Here is a 15,893-nt window from a genome sequence, read left to right as displayed (position 1 = left end):
GAACTTCCTTTGGATCTTCAGTAATATGGGACAATGATTTCTTTTACAGTTTTAAGCTAGTTTGAGCAGGGATTTCTATACCTTGGAACTGAGGAAAATCCACTTGATATGTCAGGATTTCTGAAGGCATCAGCAATGCTTTGATTTCTTATGATATTTCTGATTAGGAGAATGATGGTTGGAAGGGGTGGAAATTGGAATAAGGAGTTAGAATCAAGTTATGGTAAGTGGAATATTCAGCCTCAGAAGAACTGACTCTAGCACCATTTGGGGGAATGGGTGGAGTTACCACTTCTAAACAGAATCACTTTTCTGCTAAAGTTCCTCTCCTTAGAATTGAGAAAAGATAGCTTTCATGGCTATGGTAGGTGGGGCTGAGATATTGATTATAAAATGTGTAAGATCTTCTATTGATCATGATTTACTTGTTGAAGAGATATAATATACAGTTTGTATTGAGTGTACTGCTTTAAAATTTCCAACCCCAAATTTACATTTTTCTTGAAATCTTTACTGAAAAACATAGGTAACATATAAACCTTGCTACATTAAGTGTAACTTGCTGTACATTTTTGGCAATGTCTCATTCATGTCTACCTCTTTAATCCTCCTTACTGTTCATTCTTTTTTTTTTTTCTATTCAACTTATATTTTTCTCCTTCCCTTTCCCTTTTGTTCTGTTTCTTTGAATTTACGAGACAATAGTGCCCCTAGGTAGCAGTCCAAAGGTATTACCTGGTATTACCCCTAGTATTAATAGTTAATAAATTGAACTCTATATTAATTCCATGATATATTTTTTTATTTACAAGAAACACTTTCATGAGGTTCAACAGCTTATTGAACCTAAGCCACCAAAACCATATGCAGCCTTAGACTTATCTTTCATGAATGATGCAAAAAGATTTAAAAATCATAAAGGTCGTTCACAATTATACAAATATGAATTCCACTTTAAAAAGTAAACTGTTAATAAATCAGATAAGAGCTCTAGCACACATTTTTCCCCTCTAGGGAATCAACTCACATATAAAAAGGAATTACCAAAGAAGTATAAAATAAGAGTAAGAACAGTCAATTTTCTAACTATCCAATGCAAATTTGTTTATTTTCACACAGTAACACATTTTTGTCATCTTCATGTAAACTCCCACAACATGGAAATTTGTTAAGTAATAGTTACATTATATTTGACTCTTTTCCCCGAGTAGAGCGTCACCTTCATTTTTAACTTAATATCTGTGTTGTTGAGTCCAAGCTTATCCTGCTTGCCACATGACAGGCCAGTAAATCAGGAGATGAGGTGTTGGAGCAAAGAATAATGACTTTATTTGAAAAGCTGGGAGTCCAAGAAGGTGGTGGACTAATGTCCTAGAGAACCATCTTCCTGAGGTCTGAATGCTAGTTTCTTTTATAGAACAAAGAAAGGGGAAGGTGAGGAGGTAAAGTAAAAAGGCCATAAGTTGTTGCAAATATCTCCTGGTTTCAGCTCACCTCCAGGAGGGGATGTGTTAATTTCTCCTTTCCTGCAGCCATTCACAGGTGGGCTGGGTCAGGATGTTTCCTGTGAGCTGAACAAAGGTATATTAGTTTTACCTTCAGGCATGGGGGTTGGAGACAGGCTTATGTGTACTTTAAGTTATAGACAACATCCCTTTAGTGATTAACTTGTAACGAAAGCAATAGAAAACAAAGGTTAAGGTAAAAGAAGCAGATCTAATATGGAGTCAGATTTGCTATTCCCTATTACATCTGGACATTATAAGTGCTCCATGATAATATTCTCTTTCAAAGTAATTTCAACATTTTTTCATTTGATCCTAATAATCCTGTTATGAGGTAGTAAAATAATTGAGGCAGAGAGGGTAAATAGTGTGAAACAACAGTTATCATTCTTTCCTCTTTTTCTCTATTCCATGTACTTGTTCTATTTAGCAAGCTTCTTAGCCTTCCTGTGGCTCATGGTCTCTATCTATAAAATGTTTATTATAACATTACCTACCTTACAGGTTGACTTACTACAATATTCATTTGACCGTTGTTTATAACTGAAAATTGGAAACAGTGTACATGGCCAAAATAGAAGAACGGGTAAATAAATTTTGTTACATACATGTTATGTAGTGGGCAACCTTTAAAAATCATGTTTTTAATAAATAGTAGATTGAGATAATGTTATGATAGAATGTTAAGTGTAATACAAAGCACGATACACAATCAAATATACAGCATTAGCCAAACATATAAACTAACATTTTATATACTTGGGGAAATGATTCAAAATAAGTAAATATTTTAAGATAGTATCACCAATTATATTTTTCAGATCGGATTTCTGTCTTATTTCAGGGTTGCTAAAACAAAAATACCATTGACTAGGTGACTTAAACAACAGAAATTTATTTCTCACAGTTCTAGAGACTGGGAAGGCAAAGATCCAGGTGCCAGTCCATTCTGTTCCCGGTAAAATCACTCTTCCTGGTTTGCAGACAATGCCTTCTTGCTGTATTCTCACATGGCAGAGAAAGCGTGAGAGCTCTAGTCTTTCTCTTCTAATAAGGACACTAATTCCTTGTGGGGGCTTCACCCTTCCAACCTCATCTAAATCTAATTATCTCCAAAGGCTCCACCTACTAACACACCATCTCCTTTGAGGTGTTTCAACATTTGAATTTTGGGGGGATGCAACCACGCTGTGCATACATAACAGTTACCTTTTTAAGATATTTTAATACACATTTTGAACTTTTTTTCTACAGTAAATCCTACTACTTTTATAGGAAATGTATCACAGTAGTGTTTCTAATAGCAAAAATCTTGGAAGAGCCTAAATCCCCTTCATCAAAAGGGAAATATGAATTATAGTATGGAACAGTCATACTTGAGAATATTACTCAATTTTTAAGAAGAATAAAAGATGTCCAAGATTTATTTTGAATAAAAATCAACAACCAATCCCAAGCAAGACCAGTCTTTAAGGCTTGGTCTGAAAACGGAAAGTGTGGACTCACTCTATTAAAATTACTGTCACTTTCACTACTTAAGCAATAACTGATCAGTATGAAGGATGCACCAGATTTTGAGCTTATTAGCAAACGAATCTGCTCCTAATTTCCTAATAGAGTCTTACAAGGACTCACAAAGCTTGGAGGTCCCCCAAGTCTATGAGAAGTGGGGAGTCCCTCAGAACAGGTGGGAGTGGAGGGTGGGAGTGTGAGCCCCACCTACTCTACAAGCAGCCTTTGCTGAGACACTGTGTTATACTTCCATCCTCTTTCTTACTTTGTTACAGAACTTAATCTAGTTTCAGTGCAACAGTTTATGTAATCTCATTTATTTGGGAGAAAAGTTGTATACAAATGCAAAGCAAGATACATAGTCAGTTGTTTATAGTCATTACCTCTGGGAGGAAAACACAGAGAATGTAGAGGATTTGATCTTTTCCTGTGTGTACTTCTATATTTGAATTTTTTCCCCCAAATTCATCTCCCAATTTAGTAATGAAGAAAACAGTAATACTTGTTAGACAATGATTATGTAGGTCTCACCTGATTCAGTATAAATGTAAGTAAATTATAGATTGATTAATAACTTGTATGTTATATATAATAAAATAATACTGAGTCAAGGAAACTTTGCCAAATGAGTTTGTCACCCTGACCTCCAATAGCTTATAAGGGCAAGTAACCAGTAATATAGCCAATTCAAGGAATGTTATTGGCCACTTGACCAGATTCCACTTACCATCTACTCAGTCTGTTCTTCCTATGAATGAGTCTTTGTCCATGACCTTAAAGAAAGTATGTTTTAGCCAGAAGGATCAGTGGACTGTGTTGGCCAAGATGTGGGACTATTCATGTGACATTTATGTATCGTTTTCTAAGCAGCTATTTTATGCCAGTCATGGAGGATGCAAAGATGTGTAGTAAGCAGCCTACGCCCTCAGTGAGCTTGCTGCCTGGCAGGAAAGGCAGGCCACCGCAGGTATTATTAGCACAGAATTCAAGGGCTGGGCTCTGGAGGTGGATCGGGATTAGCAGATGCTGTGTGATCTGAGGGGAATGACTTAACCTCACCACTGCTCAGTTTCCTCACCTATAACATAGGACAACCATGGTGTCTACTTCTTCAGGTTAGTGTATGGATCAACTGAGATAACATATATAAAGTTTAACTTATTATAATTATTATTTAAATGAATAACTTTGATGTATTGTGACAAGAGCTGTATCAGTGGTCAGAAAAATGATGTTATGGTAGCTGTGCTGATGCGGTTCAGTGGAAATCCCATGTACCACTGACACCTTCTGTACCCTTGGTTCATAACGTGATCACATGGACCCTGAAGTGGGATGCTGGCAGCGTCTTTAGTGGTTTTGAGAGATTCCATTAGTAGAGTCTCTGCCTCTTAGGAGAGGTTCTGCCAGCTGCGTCTGGTGTTCAAAACAGTCTCTTCACTAGAGGTCTCGGTCTCCTGTGTTCACAGAAGAACAATGATTCATAAACCATTAAGAGATCCCAGTCTGTAGTTCCATTGTCTACTGTGAGGGGCGTGTTGGGGAATGTGACTCCCTTTCCACTGTATTCTTCCATGAAAGGGTCTTGAAGGCCGCAGGCAGAAGGCTAGATTGGGCTTGAACGCGTCCGAATGTGTAGACGCACCCACTGCACAAACCTGACTCTCTCCTTTTCCTCTTGCTCTGTGTTCAGTGTTCTTGCCTCAAAATTGGCTGTGGACAGCGTCTTTCTTCTGCTGGACAGAGTGCCCGGAGTTGGTTAACACACTAGCTGGAGACTGTTACACGGGAGGATGAAGGTGGCCAAGCAGGTTCCATTCCCCTGTCATAGAGCCAGGGGGAGAAATGCACCTACGTATCGCAGAGGGATTGGAACTTAGAATAAAGGTGGTCCTCTTGACCTTGCAAGCCCTTTAAGCAGGGGTGAAATTGTTTGTCTGAGAAGTTGATTGTTATGACTCTCAGAGGTTTTTCTTTTTTTCAGTATTTGCTTTTCATGATGCAGCAAGGCACTAAATGATTTAAGGGTAGATCTTATTCAAAACCACTTGTTCTGCTTAGCTAACTCATGGGTTCTAAGTGGCTCATGAGTATCCTTTTAAATTCCTATTATGATAAATGAGACTAAATGGCATGTTTTGCCGTATTGTCTAAATTGGTCACATTTTTCTGTATATTGCCTGACTCCTCTAAAATTATAAAATAGGTTAGGAGATAAATTATGTAAACCAGGACTCATAAAAATAGGTTAGGAGGTAAATTATGTAAACCAGGACTCATGCTATCCACAAGAGGAATTCAGCCTCTTGTGGATAGCATGCCTCTCTATTAAAATAAGAGGAAACTCAGGAAGAAAACAGTTGAATTTGTGACAAACTTTCCTGCCTTGGCTAAAATGACTTCTTTTTCTTCTCTTTACTTTTTGATGTTTATGTTCATCATAGATGGAGATCTTCCAGGTCCCCAAGTACCTCAGCACCACAGGTAAAGTGGGAACCTAAGAAGCCAGTGCCTGCCAGAGGCCCATGTTGCTTAACTGGATTGATCTTGTACCATGGTGTTAAAAATAGACATCATTAGTTCCTAGGGGCTGTCTTCAGGATGTCATCAGAACTGAAAAAATGGCTCCACATTCCAAAAGAGGGAGAATGTGGAAAAAAAAAATGGTCTGAATATTGTTTATGTGACTCATCACAGACAGACACTGAATATTCAGATTGTGAGAGCAAGACAATTAAATTCTGTGAGCCTCATTTTTCTTATATGTGCAATAGGTCAAAACTGTTGTACCAATATTTTTTCTGGCTTTCATGTAATATATCAATAATAGGCTAGGTAATTAGATCAAAGTGTTTTACCTAACAGAGGTTCATCCAGGAAGAGGAAATCATTAATAACCCCCCACCATAGTAGGCAGAATACCCTCCCCCTGCCAAAGATGTCCATCCACTAATCCCTGGAAATGTGAATATGTTATAGATCTTAAATCGGGAGATTATCCAGGATTATCCAGGTGGTTCAGTTTCATCACACGAGCCTGTAAAAGCAGAGAACTTTTCCCTGGCTAGAAACAGAAGAGGAAGGCAGAGAGATGCAGCAGAAGGGGAGAGATCTGAAGTGTGAGAGCAACTCACCCTCTGCTGTTGCTGGAGGGAAGGCACGTGGAACCCATGAGAAGGAAGGCAGGCAGCATGTGGAAGCAAAGAACCATCCCTGCCGACAGCCAGTCAGGACCTCAGTCCTACAACAGCAGGAACTGTATTTAACCAATGACCTGAAAGAGCTTGGAAGGTGGTTTTTCCCTAGAGCCTCCAGAACAGAACACAGTATGATGATACCTGTATTTAGTCCTTGTAAGACTCTAAGTGGAAGTCTTCACTAAGCCACACTGTGCCCAGACTTCTGATCTATAGAACTATGAAATGATTAATGGGTGTTGTTTAAAGCCACTATGTTTGTGGTAATTTGTTACAGCAGTGATAGGAAATGAATACACCCTCATTGCTAGGAGAAAAAAAAAGCTTGAGGGAGGTAATAAAGCATGTGGCTCCAATACCTGGTCTCCTCACTCTTCCAGATCCTCAGAGGCTGCAGATCGCAGAAGGGGACACGTGCTGGAAAAGGGTGGGCCTCCCGAAGGAGGTCTCTGCACAGATGTTCTACCTACCTGGGTGCCAATGCATTATCTCTTGGTAAAGGCAACTTGGCAGTGTCATTTGCTTAGGCGAGAGGAGGCCTTGAAGTTGAACTTTCCTGGGCAGCAGTTGGTTCCACTGTGCATAGGTGAAACCTAGTAGTCACTGCAGGCTCCACCACAGGGTTTGAGGGGAAGCTGAAAGCCAGTGTGGGGTCCACTGGCACAGGGAACTCTTTGGAGCCCTAAGTAGAGCAGATTCTAAGCTGTCATAGTTGTTGGATTCAGTTGTAAATGCAAATAAAGCAGGCAGCAGTAAAATAACAGCATTGCCTTGGAGACCAGAAGGCCAGAGATGCAGTGCCCGGAGAGAGACTGGCTCATTCTCTCCACTGTGAGGTGGTGAGAGACACACACCTCCCTTCCACTGGCACATACATTCAAACATAATTTTGTAGAGGAGCCAGAGAGATGGAGAGAAGACCAAGAAGTCTGGGACAAAACTTACTATTTTTCTAAGAAAGAGCTTTACCATCATAAAGGAAGCATTAAGATAATCAGATGACAATAAAGTTAAAAACCTGATGAAAGTTGTTTCTATTCTGCTACCGATTTTAGGGGCTCAGGCGGAAAGATAAATTATTTAAAAACAAACGAATTTCGTTTTCTCATGATGATGGATGTGTCAACATGACTGGTTTACGAGATGCCCAGATAGCAGATAAAATATTTCTGGGTGTGTCTGTGAGGATGTCTCAGGAAGAGATTAGCAATGGAATCCCTAGACTGAGTAAGGAAGATCCACCCTCACCAGTGCAGGTGGGCATCAGCCAATTGGCTGAGGGCCTGATTAGAGCAAAAATGTGGAGGAAGGGTGAATCTGCTCTCTTTGCTTGAACTGGGGCATCCATCTTTCCCTGTTCTTGGACATCAATGCTTCTGATTCTTGGCTTTTGGACTCATACCAGACTTAACACCATCAGCTTCTCAAGTCTCAGGCCTTTGAACTCGGACTGAATTACACCACTAGCTTTCCTGGCTCTCCAGCTTGCAGACGACAGATTGTGCGACTTCCTGGCCTCCATAACCACATGAGCCAATTCCTGTAAAAAAAAAAATCTCCTCTCATAAATATATCTGTATATATCCTCTTGGTTCTGTTTCTCTGGAGAACCCTGACTAATGCACTCATGTTGTGTGAATTTTATTTTTGACTGTGCTACTGTATACACCTTTATCCCCCATAAAAGTGTCAGTTCTCAGAGATCAGGGCCTAGCATCTTATAATTATGTCTCTTGTGTTCCCCAGAATTCCTAGATTTCAGCACAAATAATAGGGGTGATTCAATGCAGATAACTGGCCTGTTCCTGCCAACATTTGTTCTGGTTGGTCAGTGCCCATATTATCCAGTTATTCAATATTCTACTATCATACCTCAAGTGAATTTTTCCTTTCACATTTTATTATGATAATTTTTTAACATACAGAAGAGTTGAAAGAATTGTGCATTGCATATCCCCACTACCTAGATTCTGCAGTTCATCTTTTGCTATATTTGCTCTATCACACATATGTCCATCATTCCTCTAGCCATCCATCAGTCCATCTTATTTTATTTTTAATGTTCTTAAAAGTATGTTTCAGACTTCACCCGTAAGCACCTCTGCACATGCACCATTGATTTAGAGTTTGATATTTGTTTACTGCTTGTTTTTTTGTTTTGTTTTGTTTTGTTTTAAATAAGACCCAGGCTGAATATATATTTTGTATTTGGAGTTTGACACATGGGGTAATTAAGATTAACACAATGATAGCTTGACCAATAGAAGGCTACTGTGAACAGTTGATAGCTGAGTTAGGAATTTGTAGACCAAGGTGAAATTTTGATTACAATAGCAAATAGAGGTCCTCTTTATAATCTCTCTTATCAGCAAAGTTTATTTAGAATAAATAGGAGAGAAAGTCAGATACATTCCAGGAGTCTGAGGTCTCAAGGTAAAGGCTGATTCTAATGGAAACTCTCTAGACTGTGATGAATCATATGGCTTTCCCAGCAAAGGTTAAAGGAATATCGATGAGGTCAGAGATCATTTCAGCTGTTTTAAAACTCTCAGTTTTTTGACCTATGCTTTTATCAGGTTATGAAGCTAATATTCTCTCCATCAGTTGAACAAGCTATACAAATCATTAAAATGGTACATTTAGACAACTGTCTTACTTCATCATGTAATTTGTCTGTGCAAACAAAGTCTTGTGGTTCTAATTACTGCTCCCACCTCAAAAACTTCATAACTTATACAATATATACACCATTTTAAGTGTCTACTAATGATAGACACACAAGGGAAGGGAAACATCCCACAAGGGAAGGGGAATGTTCACACAAGCGAAGGGGAACATCATTCCTTGGATAATAACTTGGTAAATTCTTGAAAAACTGATTATATTGTATCCAGTTATCCCAACATGTTGCATCTTCATTGCCCCCTCCCTTCTTTCTCCCCTCATGTGGGGGCAGAGCTGGACTTCATTCTGAGTCATGATTTTGGAATTGTTTTTACTTCTCTTCTGCCCTGGTATGGAAAAATCTCAAAAGCAACTGAGGGAGCTGAAAGAATATGAAAAGCCTGCTATGAGCAAGATTTAGCTAAGGAACATCTAAAAATTGATTTGATATTTATTTCATAGGTGAAACTTTATCCTTGGTCAGCTTGGGGTATTGCATTGCAAACCAATCAATCCTGCCTGATCTTTCAAAGTCTGCAAAAACCTAAGTGAGCTGTTACACAGCCTGCCCAAAGGACATGGGCTTCGTCGTCTACAACACAGAAGAAGAGATCCAATCTTAAGTTGAGACAAAAGTAAGTATATGCAACAAAGTGTATTTCCAAAGTGCCTTAGAGGCCCTCTACTCTTGTGGCAGTCTTGAGCAAAAGATGGGGAGAGGCTCAGGTTGAAGAGGAAGCTGTATGAGGAAGGTAAGCCTAAATTCCTCCTGTTACCCAGCCCCATATTGTTGTTTCCAGAGCACTATCAAAGTCTTCATGGATGGAATTTTTTGACACAGAAATTCTGGATTCGCACAGTTCCTGGCACCTAGGAAATGCTCCATACATAGGCCAAGTGCTTGCTGAATGAAAGTCCACAATTCAGTATCTAGAGCCGTGAGCAGAGGCTTACAATCAAGGTCTGTCCTCCCTCTAGAAGTCTAGGTTCTAAAGGATCCATCCTTCCACAGAAAATGCTTGATGACCAATACGGACATACCTTCATTCAGGGGGACTCTGGGCATGTTACACCACAGCTTCAAATTTCAAATTTGCAAATTTCTAGGGGCCAGGTTTGTATTGTAAATGCCTGAAATAGGCCTAGTGTGGGAAAAATAGCACAGGCATAGCAATTGATTTTCAGCTACAGCCTCAGGGAGACAAGAGGGAGTGGTGAGGACTGTGGCAAACTAGAAATCCTGTGCTCTGTCTAATGCAGGCAGCTGCATTCAGCTTCAGTGGTTTAATGCCTCATGAAACTGCATGCTCAGTAATGGGGAGTTCCTAATTTTTCAAGAACAGCTGGAATTTGATTTGAAATTATTAGTTTTTTAGATCTGACAGACTACCAGCATTTGGGATCTCAGCTCTCACTTTAATGAATACAAGGTTCTAGTTTCAGTTTGGTGACAGAATGGCCATTCCAGCATCAAGTGTCAACATATAGGGAAGTGTAACTAATGACGGCTACTGTGTAGAGTCAGCAAATCTCTACTTCAATTCTCTTTTCTTTTTGTGATGAATCTTTTTCTGTTGTGTTGAATGAATCCTGTCTAACAATTATAACTATACCTTTTAGAGTTCAGAGGAATCTAATCTCTGTGCTGGTTTATATTGATGGAGGAAGCTAAGTTTCCGATAGTCTGAACTCACAAAACTGTTTAGTGTCTTACTAGGAACAGAGTGACCAGTCTCCCCTGCCCAGGTCAGCGTGTTAACCAGAAGAACATGGTGCCTGTCCACATCCAGCTGAATTTCACATCTGTTAGGCTCTTTTTCCACAAACCTCAAAGAACATGTGCTAGATCAATTTATCATCCTAAAATTTCTATAGGGCCTGCAATATTATACATGAAGTAAAATAATACTAACTGAACTTTGGGGAAACTGACATTCTCCCTCTTCCATGCTCACCATCACATTGAGATAACTGAGGGAAAAGGCATTAAAAATTACTAGTGATAATGGCTGGGCTGAAGGCGGGTCAGGTGTAGGAAAACATTTGAGAAAGGCAGATCCTCCTCTAGAGCCCACTAGTTAGTTGCCAGGTTTGTGTTGTCCCTGATTCCTCACGGCACTCTTCTCTCTCTTCTGGCAGACATATTCTCTAAGAACACATTTGAGGCTCAAACACTTTAATGTTGAATTCCAGGCAATGTCTTAGCTCAATGAAGAAGAAACATCAAGGCAGTGTGTTGCTTTAAGGGCCGTTGAATATACAAGACATCATGGTTTTTCCTGACAACACAGGGCAGATGGGGTTTGAATACCTCATAGGAAATGTGTCCTCTGTGTTGAACCACAGGCTGGGATGGTGAGCAGGGAAAAAAGCTACAGGTGAGCAAAGCTCAGTGTACCTCTGTCATGATTTAGACAGGATGCTAAAGGAAGTGATATGGCACCCAGAGGGCAGGAATTGACACTTGGGGGCTGGAAAGGCAAGTGGTCATTGTCCCAGTGTGTCAGGCATTCACAGGCAGGATTCGGTCTCACAGGAAGGACCAAATCACGCCTAGATTAGTCAGGGATGTGGAATGCACCTGAACCTCTATGTGGAGAAATCAGAGCACTTGGTTCAGAGACCAAGACTGGGAAAAAAGGTGAACTTAACTGGATTTATAGTTCTGAAGAGGATTAGTATTGGCTTCCGTTGGCCAGTACCTGAAAGTTACTGTAGAGGATTGAATTGTGTCTTCCCAAGAAAGATGTTCTTCTTAAATCCTGGTAACTATGATTATGACCTTATTTGGAAATAAGGTTTTTGCAGATGTTATTAAATTAAGGATCTCGAATAAGATGATCCTGGATTTAGAGTGGGCTCCAAATCCAATGATTGATGTCCTTATAAGAGAAAGGAAAGGAAATTTGAGACACAGAGAAAAGAAAGACACATGAAGATGGAGGCAGAGATTAGAGTTAAGTAGCTTCAAGCCTAGTAACACCAGGAGCTACTTACACAACAGAACCTAGGAGAGAGGTATGGAACAGATTCAGAGCCTCCAGAGGGAACCAACCCTGCCAATACCTCGATTTTGGATTTCTAGTCTCCAGAAGTGTGAGACAATAAGAATCTGTTGTTTTAAGCCAGATGGTTTGTAGTACTTTGTTACAGTAGCCCTAGGAAACTAATACAGCTACCGTGCCTGACCTCTGACATTATTATTTTCTAGATGCTGTTTTCCAGCTAATGTGAAAGAAGTATTTGTTTTAATCACCTTTCATTTCTCTTTCTTCTTTTATTCACAGTAAAATCTATTTTTTTAAGCTCTGGGAATGAATTAAAAATTAAAGTTCTATGGTTATAGTAAAAAAAAAAATCAGTGTCTAGATGATTTAGAGTTGGTCATTAACTGGAAAATATAAAAAATTAAATCTTCATTCTAGAATTAACTGCAGTATTCACTCAAAAAATTATTTTTCATTAATGTATTCATTCTTCAACCCATTTCAATCAAATGAAATATTTACCACATGCCTACTCTGTGCTAGACATTATTCTTCTAATTACTTGGAAATACATGATGAATAAGAAAGACAAGGTGTCTGCCCTCTTTGCATATACATTTTGGTGATCTAGACAGGAAATCAACAATTAATCAAATAAATAAATAATTCCAGGCTGTAATAAATGTTGTGACATCTCCATTAATTTTCCTGTACTCCCTGGTATTAGCACATTTTGATTCTTGGTTTTAATGGTCACTAATTGCTGAATAGAATGAAGGGAGAGTTCAAAACATAGCTATTTAAACTAAATCCCATGATTTACAGGACCCCTGTTGGATTTCAGCTCTATCATGCCTGGTTATATCTGTATTTGAACTTTGAATTCACACTAAATGGGGAATCAAAGCCATTTAATTGGCAACACAGCATTGTTGCTGTTACTTGATACATAATTGAAAATAACCTCAGTGGCAGCCCCAAAGCTTAGATGTCAGAAAGCTTAATATCCTTTCCCTTCTAATGCAAATCACTAAGGAAAGAGCTGAAAAATTGATTCAATGTTATATGGACTGTACAGAGGTGTTAATACCATGGAGACTTATTTCATGTTAGAAAGCTAAGATAGCACAAAAGCTCAGGAGTAAAAACAATTTATATACAGATATCAGAGTTCATTATTTTCTTGCTTATTTTTTTCCATTTGCCTATATATGGAGTTACTAAGCTATTATGGTAACTCACAATATGGACTAGCTTCAGTTTCATTTGAGGTGACAGTGTGACAGATGTCAAGAAACCAAAGTATTGTGAGACAAGATCTCCTCCCCACCCCTGCTGGCCCAAATATGCAGAGTTTACAACAGGAGCGGAGAGAGACTCTGTTCCATCACTCTTAAACGCTTTACAAGATCAGAAAAATTTAAAAAGAGGGTCAAACAGAGGATTGAAAGGGAGACTGACAAGTAGATTTTTTTGGTGAGAGTAGTTGTGCTACTGTGAGGCTCCTGACCCATCTTTGGAAAAGGGTAGGGTGGAGTTACACTAACTCCCACTGCAGTGAGAAGAGGCTTTCAGAGGTCTCCTGGGGAGCACTGGGAGGCAGAGAGGATGCTATCTTCTTGAAAAACCCAAAAGCAAGGGCAGGGTTGACTTAGCTGCTTTGTTGGAAGAGCCAGGACAGAGTGATGTAGTGTTGAGAACAGTCCAAGAGTTTGTTGTGTCAAAGGATGCGTTAGTATTTCCCATGCAGATGTGGACCACACTGCAGAGGTAGCCAGAAAGGGATCAACTTGGATTCTCTTCCATAAAGTCTGCAAAAAGCAAGAAAGTCTCAGCAGAAAGAGGCTGGATTTCCTGGATGCCCGGGATCTGAGAAAGCATCTATCTTAGTCCAAGGAAATGCAGAGAGGAATCTCTAAGGAGACTCAAGAGCACCCCATTAAATGTATTCAGCTGTAACATCTTCAGAATCAGAAGGGAAGAACTTATCAAGCTCAGCAAGACCTGTTCTATCCTTATCTTTCCAAATTTTCCTACTGTTCATTCTAGGGAGAATGCAAGAGCAGTTAGAGGCAGGGGGAGACAGCAAGGAGGGAGATGAGAGAAGACAAGCAAGCATTCTTTTCCCACTTCAGGTTTCAAACCTCAGCAGAAGAGAAGGTTTAAATTGAGATTAGATTTTTCATTATTGCAGAGAAGTGAAAAATCTAAATTTTGTCTTGAGGCTGCTGGCAATCCATAGCAACTGTAGAATTGTCTATTACCTGAGGGTGAGTGGAAGATTCACAAACCTTCAAAAGTTTTCATACAGGGACAGAGGAAGAGTAGAAAAGTTTAAAGTGATGCTTGGAGAGAGAATTAGAGATGCATTTTGATCACAGGTCCATGTCATACTTACTTAACATATTGGTTACACTTCATTATTGAAATATTTTCCATAGATAGAATTCTGGGATTTGAATAATTGTAAATTCATTTTCTTTAATTTTTTGTGACATTCAATTAAAAAATTTTTTTGAGAAATAATAAGATCATACAGTAATCTCATTAATACATAACGTTAAATGAAGTGTTTTAGTATTCTGACAATATAAATCTTCAAATGAGTCGTAAAATATATGCTAATATGTACAGTATTTATACTCAAGTTCTTTCTGTTCTATGTCATTTATGAGGCCAGAAGGACCATTGTCAAAGAGGAATTGCCGATTAATGACATGGTCCACCATGAGGGACTAGCCTGTATTTGCACATATCAGCTGTATCAGTTTAGAAGGTGGTTCTCTCGTTTGGGACATGCCAATTATTTTTACCAGCTGGCATATTTGTAAATCTTTAATTTTTATTAATATGAGTATTGGTTCCTTAAGTGAGTCTGCAGGAGTTTTGTTTCTTTTTTAAAAAAGTGAATCAGATGCAAACTATTATATATAGAATGGATAAACAACAAGGTCCTACTGTATAGCCCAGGGAACTATATTCAATATCCTGTGATAAAACGTAGTGAAAAAGAATATGAAAAGAATGTATATGTATATATATATATATATATGTATAACTGAATCGCTTTGCTGTACAGCAGAAATGAACACAACATTGTAAATCAACTATACTTCAATAAAAATGTTGAATTTACATATAAAAATGAATTATTCCCATTAAGGTATCTTCCTCTTTATTTTAGTACAGTGAAGTCTTGGTAAAGTTCAGATAATGAAAAGAGAAATGATTTATTCAAGTTCAAGTACTTTAACTAGTGGGATACTCTGTGAGAATGAAACTAGCAGTACGTGGCAGCCCTTGCGCATCTGAGCAGCCCTGGTAACCTGCACTCTGCTTCTTTCACTATCATGATCAGCATGACAAAGGAGTAAGACTTTTGTATACTTTAATGTTAGCGTGAAACATGGGCCTAATCACACTAGAATAAGATGTTTTCTCTCTTTTTAGTTTATCTAATACATTTTTGGTGGAATTGATTACAGGAGCATAATATCAGATGTAAGAGTCATCCATAAAGTAAGTGAACTCTGTAGAAGCAGAAGTATGCAATTCTTTTTTTTTTTTTTTTTTTAAAGAGCTGTTTTATATTAACGACTTTAAATCATTACTAAACTAGAACTATAGGGAGTGGAGTGCTGCAAGTTAGCTGCTCGTCTACAGAAAAATACCAATTCCAAGCTAATTAAAGAAGCTTTTCAATTTAGGTCCAGTGAATACATTTAAAAGTTACATCATATTTATCAAGTGAACGTAATTTAATATGATAATTCAAAGAGAACTAGTTGAAAAGAAACTATTGTAGTAATCAGCTGGGAGGCATATTTTATAAAAGCAGTTTAAAAAGTTAATTTATCTTGATTTTATGAGAAAATGATTCTTGTGTTTAAGAGTTGATAATTATTGTGAAAAGGCTTCCTCAAGCTTTTGCACATTTAGAAAAGATTGATGGGTATAAGACAAAAATTATTTGTTTTTATTGTGGTTGAAGGGAAAATTTGTGCATGCTTCTGATATAATTTTGCAGC

At 38.5% G+C, this 15,893-nt stretch overlaps 1 long non-coding RNA gene across 4 annotated transcripts in view; it reads left to right on the top strand.

The window, feature by feature from the left end:
- Positions 1 to 15,893, top strand: part of LOC114486711 (uncharacterized) — a 236,783-nt gene that overhangs the window by 141,600 nt on the left and 79,290 nt on the right. For 3 of the 4 annotated variants that reach the window (XR_008618052.1, XR_008618051.1, XR_008618053.1), the window contains exon 4: positions 9,341 to 9,513. This is a non-coding gene — a long non-coding RNA (uncharacterized lncRNA). Of the gene's footprint in view, positions 1 to 5,461; positions 5,502 to 9,340; positions 9,514 to 15,893 lie in introns of all 4 variants that reach the window. The other variant, XR_008618054.1, reaches the window with a different exon arrangement.

This window comes from Physeter macrocephalus, chromosome 8, assembly GCF_002837175.3.
Source record: "Physeter macrocephalus isolate SW-GA chromosome 8, ASM283717v5, whole genome shotgun sequence".
Taxonomy (NCBI): Eukaryota; Metazoa; Chordata; class Mammalia; order Artiodactyla; family Physeteridae; genus Physeter; species Physeter macrocephalus.
This window is presented reverse-complemented; position numbering and strand designations above follow the sequence as displayed.